The sequence below is a fragment of the Callionymus lyra genome, chromosome 11 (assembly GCF_982586985.1).
Source record: "Callionymus lyra chromosome 11, fCalLyr1.hap1.1, whole genome shotgun sequence".
NCBI classification, from domain to species: Eukaryota; Metazoa; Chordata; class Actinopteri; order Syngnathiformes; family Callionymidae; genus Callionymus; species Callionymus lyra.
The window spans coordinates 4,392,076-4,400,716 of record NC_141828.1 but is presented as its reverse complement, the minus strand read 5'-3'; the positions used below and the strand labels follow the sequence as shown (position 1 = coordinate 4,400,716).

Genomic DNA, 8,641 nt, shown 5'->3' with positions numbered 1-8,641 from the left:
TGTGTGTATGTGTATAGACGTGTGTGTGTATATGTGTGTATGTGTATAGACGTGTGTATATATATGTGTGTAGACGTGTGTGTATATATATGTGTGTATATGTGTGTATGTGTATAGACGTGTGTGTGTATATGTGTGTATGTGTATAGACGTGTGTGTGTGTGTGTGTGTGTATATACTGTATATATATTGTAACGATCCTGTTTGTTCTGTTCATTAATGTTGCGGGCACTTTAAGAAGGTGAGTCTGTGCGCATGCGCAGTTGTTGTTAGAGAGAGTTCGCGTTCAACTTGTGGTGTGAAGAACGAGTGGCGTTGGTTGTGGCCGAAACAATAACCTCTCTGTGAGTACAGCGAACAAAGAAACAATATCTGTGCAAGACAACCGTCTGGTCATGTGTGGAGGACCAAACGTTACATTGGTGTCAGAAGCGACTTTTTCGGACCTGCTCCTGAGGCGAAGCTAACGGTTATTAGCAACGAACTTTGCTAACGAACGTCGCCAGTATGTACGGGAAAGTGAAGAGCGAAAGTGAGGAGATGGACGTTGGTGCGAGACGACGGGACCATGCTCAACAGTTAAGAGATGCTGTGTTACAACTCTCAGAAGAAGAATGTGCGTCAATGCGTGCGCCAATGTGCAGCAACTGGGCTTCATCAAGTATCAAACAGATCACACATCACACCTACCATGATTTTGTTCAATGAGATGAAAACTTATTTGATGTTCAATCCAGTGTTCAGGTTGACTTCAGTGCTTATGTTTTAGTAGAAGTGAAGCTGTGGTGCTTTAGTTTAATACATGGACACAGCACTAAACTTTGTTGTTGGTTGTTAGTTGTTTTTTTAGATTTTGGGATCAACCGTCACTTTTTAGTAATGGGAGAATTATTTCTCTGTACTGTGCGAGTCGTCCCAGAGCCATTGTTCAGCCTGAAGCCAATACGTTTTTAGGTTGAAAAGTTTGCCCCCCTGAAAAAATGTAATGCCCCCCCTTAAATGTTTTTCTGCAGCCGGGTCTGTCAGTGTTATACTAGATCCACTCAGTATAAACTGTTGTCAACATTGAAGTCAAATCATCTCCAGAAATGATACTTTGTGATGAAGTCTTAATGTTAAAAGAGACAAATGTAATAATATCTTTAATGAATCAATTCATGTACATTTATATCAAACCTGCTATTCCCTGCATGATGGGATCAGAAACACTAGAATTCTACTTTCTCGGTACGTTTTAGATTTACAACGACGACATCACACTGCAAGTTTATGTCCATAATCCTTAGATATTCTCTCCAAATGAGAACAATTTAACAGAAGAGTTTAACATTACCTTGGCTGTAGTCATGCTCTGTAGACAGAAGCTTCACCTGCACAGGTGATCTCATTAGCTCGTCCTGTCTCTCCACCTGCACGCAAAGCAACTTGTACTCTCTGCTGCCCTCTAGTGTTGCTAAAACGATTTATTATGTCCAATAAACAAACCTACAGAAAGACTTAACAGTGTGGGTCTTTCTTTTTATTTCAAGGGTCCCCATTTTATCTCAAACATCAATATAGCTAATATTTAACACTAATTGGTAAATATCAAACATGTATGCTTCATTACAGTTGAAACAATTGTTCTCTGGTAACAAATATGTATCATTAAACATGTGTGTTCATGTATGATCCATGGCACTCATCATGATGGACAAATATGATGGAAAAACATTCTATTAGTGTCAGTACAGTACACGAGGTTGGAAATCAACGACGCATTTGCGCATGCGTTGTCCACCTACAAGGAGGTTTATAACGGTCAGACGCGGAAGAATCTACGAAACTATCACTGATAGATTCTCAAAAATCATCTGATATTAAATGATCTTTTCTCTCAAGGATAAGGATGTTGAAGGAGTGACGTCACAGTGTCCACTGTTGAAGGATAAGGATGTTGAGTGTCCAGCTGGAAGGAGCACAGGTACATGTTGTTGTTTATTAAAGTCTCTTTTCATTTTATTGACATCGGTAAATGTAACGCTAAGTTTAAGTGAAGGTATCAAGACCTGTCGCCCTTCCCAGCTATCTTCTAAATAATCCACGGAGGAAAAATTCAGAAAAAAAAGTCTTATATAAATCCAGAGCGGTCCGTAATAGGAACAAAAAAACAAAACGGGCACTCGGGGCGAAGGCAGGGCACTTCTGGAGATCGGGGTCCCAACAGCAACTAAAACAAAAAGACAAAAGGACTCACTTGAGTAAATAAAAGTGCTGACAACGTCAGGAGTATCCAAAGGATTATCCAGTTGTGATTCAAAGGCGAGGAGCGAGATCGAAAGGACAGCCAACCTGGTCTGGAAACGCAATACTCTGGCGAGTTCTTCCGGGTAGAGACGCTCCTTATCAATGGGAAGAACCCCCACTCCATCATCCCCAGCCGCGCACCTGCCAGCGTCTGTCACTCAAAACACAGGACACATGAAAACGGAAAACCACCTTCAAAATAAAACAAAAGAACATAAGCATGACACTTGTATGTTGATTCTATCAAATGTATTCTGCCTATTTTAAATGTTGACCTTTTTTCTTATAAGAGTAACTGTCAGGAGTCTTGATGTAAAACGTCACTCAAATTTGTCATTTATTTATTTCTCTCACAGGATTCAGAGTCAATGTTCATTGCACAGAATTTCCATCTCCGTCCTGCACTGTCTGTGATGATGGAACTTACATGGACAAATTGAACCGAGAGAAACATGGTTTCAAGTGTCTCGTCTGTACTGAATGTAAAGTTTGTTCTTCACTAGAATGATGAGTTGGTCAGTATGTAGATGTGATGTAGAATTTGTTATTGACTAACAGGACTGAGAGAGATCAGATCCTGTACCTTCACAGCAAACACCAAGTGTGAACCTCTGGAGGGTTTTTTCTGTGTGGACGGCTCAGTGGACACATGTGTGGCAGCACAGCAACACTCCACATGTGAACCAGGACAGTTCATCATCAGAGCAGGCGAGTTTCACATCCAACATGTGAAATGCAAGAGTGCAGAAACTATAAGACACACACAATGTTCTTCACAGGAACGTCCTCCACAGACACTGAGTGTGGAACCTGCAGTGAAGGAACATTTTCAAATGGAACGTTCACGTCATGTCAGGATCACAAACAGTGAGTGAAGCTTCACAAATGTTTGCTCCAGATGTTTTCTTCTAAACTGTCTCCACTTGTCTTTGTAGATGTTCAACATATCTACGAGAAGGAACTATTTCTTCTGACTCTGTATGTCGAGAAGGTTTGACACCAGGAGAAGTGGCTGGAATTATTGTTGCTGTGATCGTTCTACTGATCACATGTTCTGTAGTTTATTGGTATAAAAAAAGAAAAAGAGGTAAAAAACAAATGCATTCATAAAAATCACATTATTATATTGATTTGTGTTTATCTGGAGTCATTTCCTTGAATTATTTTTCTCCTTAACCAGATCGAAAAGAGTTCAAGAGAAGAAGGAAGGTATGTAAGAATGTTTTTTAGTCATTTATCAAAGTGATTTAATGTTTAAATGTAATGTTGATTAATTTTGCAAATGTCATCACTTGTACAATTAAAATTAATGTCAATTTTGGTTTAATATCTTCAGCACTGCAGTATTTGTGCATCAGAGAAACGATCATTATTTCTTATTAGGAGGTGGCAGTGGGAATGAATGAATGTATGGATTCAACGGAGCATCCGTGAGAATTTCAATTAGTTTGAGCTTTTTTTTTAATCTAAACTGACTTATTTTTTTCTTGTCTTAGATCCATTTATTCATCTGAGGATAAGTCCGATGAAGTCGAACATGTTCCACTGATGGTAGAACCCGGGGAAGACCCAGAACACACTGAAGAACCATGTTCCTCCACTGGGCTGGAAACACAGGGGGGTCCTCCAGAAAGAGCTGGACGATGTAACTGGGGAGAAGAAAGTATGGACCTCTCTGCTGAAGCTGCTGCCCCCGTGACAAGAATCCAGATAAACAGACCAGAGATAGCAGACGTTGAATATGAACTAATTGGACACGAGGATATTAAAGTAGATTGTTCAGTCATTCAATAGAATGTTTCAGTTTTATACAACATGAAAAATGTGTTCATAAATGATCTGTTCAGTGTTGCTTGTTCTTTCACTGCCCTTTTTGTGAGGTCACCAAATTCAGACCAGCACAGATGGACAAAACCCAACAGCACATACAAAGCCACTTGAGAAAGGCAATCATCATGGAGGTGTGTACAGTATATCTTTAGTTAGTTCCTCGTATATTGCATCATAAAAGTCTAACCGTTTACATTTTTATGTTTGACAGACTATCCGATACACAGATGTGGGCTGCAGACCAGAACCTCACGTCCATTGTCCGTATTGTGCTGATACAGCTGTCATGGTTGCATGTTGCATGGATGTGTGTATCTTTAAAACATGTTGAATAACAGAAAAATGTATTCAGTATTCAGTGTGTGTTCAGTACTACAACTCCAATGGGCCTTTTTATACAACGCTAACAAACTCATCTGTTATCGTTGCCGTAAGATCACATCCAAAGTATGTCGTGGCAGCTGATGCGAAACAAGGTTTGGCAAAAACAAAAGTGTGGTGTTAGATTAAAAATTATTATACACTATACGTATACGCCATACTTAAATTAACCCCTTGACGCCTGAATTTATTTGCAATTGTTCAAAAAAAATAATTATGTGTGTTTTTGCTTTCAAGCAGAGACTAAATAAAGTGAAGATTCAATTTTTTACTGTAGAAAATAAAATTATTGTAAAATTGGGTATGTCGCAAATTAGCGACAACAGGCATTGGAGGACCAAAAAATAATAAAAACACATTTCCCATCTTAAGCATGAAATTTTATTTTTTAATGCCAACATATACATTACAGTGGTAAGAAAACAGTAAAAAACACAATGCGTGCGTGTTTGTCAATGTGCGTCAATACGTGTGTGTGTCAATGTGCGTCAATGCGTGTGCGTGTGTCAATGCGCGCGCGCGTGTCAGCCACCTTTGAGAGACTAATGGATGGCATGCTAGCTGGTGTCCCACGTCAACAGTGCCTTGTGTATTTAGATGACCTTCTAATTCATGGGGCATCGTGTGAAGAAGCCCTTAACTCCCTACGACTAGTGCTGAGCAGAGTGGCTGCTGCGGGTTTGAAGCTGCACCCTGACGTGTCACTTCTTAAGGCGAGAGTTAGTGCGTGTGTGTGTCAATGTGCGTCAATGCGTGCGCGCGTGTCAATGTGCGTCAATGCGCGCGCGTGTGTCAATGTGCGTCAATGCTTGCGCGCGTGTCAATGTGCGTCAATGCGCGCGTGCGTGTCAATGTGTGTCAATGCGCGCGCGTGTGTCAATGTGCGTCAATGCTTGCGCGCGTGTCAATGTGCGTCAATGCGCCCGTGCGTGTCAATGCGTGTGCGTGTGTCAATATGCGCGTGCGTGTCAATGTGCGTCAATGCTTGCGCGCGTGTCAATGTGCGTCAATGCGCGCGTGCGTGTCAATGTGCGTCAATGCGCCCGTGCGTGTCAATGCGTGTGCGTGCGTCAATGCTTGCGAGTGTCAATGTGCGTCAATGCTTGCGCGCGTGTCAATGTGCGTCAATGCGCGCGCGTGTGTCAATGTGCGTCAATGCTTGCGCGTGTCAACACACAACACACGCACGCACACATTAAACAAATGCGCACACCCACATAAAACAAACGCCCACGCACACATAAAACACACGCATGCATACACAGACATGCACTGACAAACGCACACACAGACGGTGACATGCAAACATAAAACACACGCACGAACGCACACATAAAACAAATGCGCGCATGCACACATAAAACAAATGCGCGCATGCACACATAAAACAAATGCGCGCGCACGCACACAAAACAAATGCGCGCACGCACACAAAACAAATGCGCGCACGCACACATAAAACAAATGCGCGCACGCACACATAAAACAAATGCGAGCACGCACACATAAAACACATGCGCGCACGCACACATAAAACAAATGCGCGCACGCACACATAAAACAAATGAGCGCATGCACACATAAAACAAATGCGCGCATGCACACATAAAACAAATGCGCGCATGTCACATACAACAAATGCGCGCACGCACACATAAAACAAATGCGCGCACGCACACATTAAAGAAATGCGCACGCGCACACAAAACAAATGCGCAAGAGCACACAAAACAAATGCGCGCGCACAGATAAAACAAATGCACACAACACACGCACGCACACATTAAACAAATGCGCACACCCACATAAAACAAACGCGCACGCACACATAAAACACACGCATGCATACACAGACATGCACTGACAAACGCACACACACACGGTGACATGCAAACATAAAACACACGCACGCACGCACGCACACATAAAACAAACGCGGATTTTATAGGTTTGTTTGTGATCTGTAGTTATGCGTTTGTGTGCATGTCATTGGTGTGTGTGCGCATGTGTCAGTGTGTGTCTGCGTGTGCGTGCGTGTGTGTGTTTTATGTGTGCATGTCACCGTGTGTGTGCGTGTGTCAGTGCATGTCTGTGTGTGCATGCGTGTGTTTTGTGTGCGTCCGCGTTTGTTTTATGTGTGCGTGCGTGCGTGTGTTTTATGTGTGCATGTCACATGAAACAAATGCGCGCACGCACACATAAAACAAATGCGCGCACGCACACATAAAACAAATGCGCGCACGCACACATAAAACAAATGCGCGCACGCGCACACAAAACAAATGCGCGCGCACAGATAAAACAAATGCACACAACACACGCACGCACACATTAAACAAATGCGCACACCCACATAAAACAAACGCCCACGCACACATAAAACACACGCATGCATACACAGACATGCACTGACAAATGCACACACACACGGTGACATGCAAACATAAAACACACGCACGCACGCACACATAAAACAAACGCGGATTTTATAGGTTTGTTTGTGATCTGTAGTTATGCGTTTGTGTGCATGTCATTGGTGTGTGTGCGCATGTGTCAGTGTGTGTCTGCGTGCGTGTGTTTTATGTGTGCATGTCACCGTGTGTGTGCGTGTGTCAGTGCATGTCTGTGTGTGCATGCGTGTGTTTTGTGTGCGTCCGCGTTTGTTTTATGTGTGCGTGCGTTCGTGTGTTTTATGTGTGCATGTCACATGAAACAAATGCGCGCACGCACAAATAAAACAAATGCGCGCATGCACACATAAAACAAATGCGCGCACGCACACAAAACAAATGCGCGCACGCACACATAAAACAAATGCGCGCACGCACACATAAAACAAATGCGCGCACGCACACATAAAACACATGCGCGCACGCACACATAAAACAAATGCGCGCACGCACACATAAAACAAATGCGCGCACGCACACATAAAACAAATGCGCGCATGCACACATAAAACAAATGCGCGCACGCACACATAAAACAAATGCGCGCACGCACACATAAAACACATGCGCGCACGCACACATAAAACAAATGCGCGCACGCACACATAAAACAAATGCGCGCATGCACACATAAAACAAATGCGCGCATGCACACATAAAACAAATGCGCGCATGTCACATAAAACAAATGCGCGCACGCACACATAAAACAAATGCGCGCACGCACACATTAAAGAAATGCGCACGCGCACACAAAACAAATGCGCAAGAGCACACAAAACAAATGCGCGCGCACAGATAAAACAAATGCACACAACACACGCACGCACACATTAAACAAATGCGCACACCCACATAAAACAAACGCGCACGCACACATAAAACACACGCATGCATACACAGACATGCACTGACAAACGCACACACACACGGTGACATGCAAACATAAAACACACGCACGCACGCACACATAAAACAAACGCGGATTTTATAGGTTTGTTTGTGATCTGTAGTTATGCGTTTGTGTGCATGTCATTGGTGTGTGTGCGCATGTGTCAGTGTGTGTCTGCGTGTGCGTGCGTGTGTGTGTTTTATGTGTGCATGTCACCGTGTGTGTGCGTGTGTCAGTGCATGTCTGTGTGTGCATGCATGTGTTTTGTGTGCGTCCGCGTTTGTTTTATGTGTGCGTGCGTGCGTGTGTTTTATGTGTGCATGTCACATGAAACAAATGCACGCACGCACACATAAAACAAATGCGCGCACGCACACATTAAAGAAATGCGCACGCGCACACAAAACAAATGCGCAAGAGCACACAAAACAAATGCGCGCGCACAGATAAAACAAATGCACACAACACACGCACGCACACATTAAACAAATGCGCACACCCACATAAAACAAACGCGCACGCACACATAAAACACACGCATGCATACACAGACATGCACTGACAAACGCACACACACACGGTGACATGCAAACATAAAACACACGCACGCACGCACACATAAAACAAACGCGGATTTTATAGGTTTGTTTGTGATCTGTAGTTATGCGTTTGTGTGCATGTCATTGGTGTGTGTGCGCATGTGTCAGTGTGTGTCTGCGTGTGCGTGCGTGTGTGTGTTTTATGTGTGCATGTCACCGTGTGTGTGCGTGTGTCAGTGCATGTCTGTGTGTGCATGCGTGTG

At 43.3% G+C, this 8,641-nt stretch overlaps 2 long non-coding RNA genes across 4 annotated transcripts; one reads left to right on the top strand and one right to left on the bottom strand.

The window, feature by feature from the left end:
• The first annotated feature begins 270 nt into the window (after positions 1-270).
• On the top strand, positions 271-4,764 carry LOC148068969 (uncharacterized). Of its 3 annotated transcripts, none has more exons than XR_015713025.1 (9): positions 271-344; positions 1,882-1,963; positions 2,643-2,768; positions 2,845-2,994; positions 3,066-3,153; positions 3,222-3,373; positions 3,467-3,495; positions 3,623-4,247; positions 4,328-4,764. It is a non-coding gene; the product is annotated as an uncharacterized LOC148068969 (long non-coding RNA). The 3 variants fall into 3 exon arrangements; XR_015713024.1 differs by having other exon boundaries at positions 280-578; positions 3,670-4,247; XR_015713023.1 differs by having other exon boundaries at positions 280-578.
• Positions 1,971-2,646, bottom strand: LOC148068970 (uncharacterized). Its single transcript, XR_015713026.1, has 2 exons — positions 2,332-2,646; positions 1,971-2,209 (listed from the first exon to the last, which is right to left on the bottom strand). It is a non-coding gene; the product is annotated as an uncharacterized LOC148068970 (long non-coding RNA).
• Positions 4,765-8,641: the final 3,877 nt, after the last annotated feature.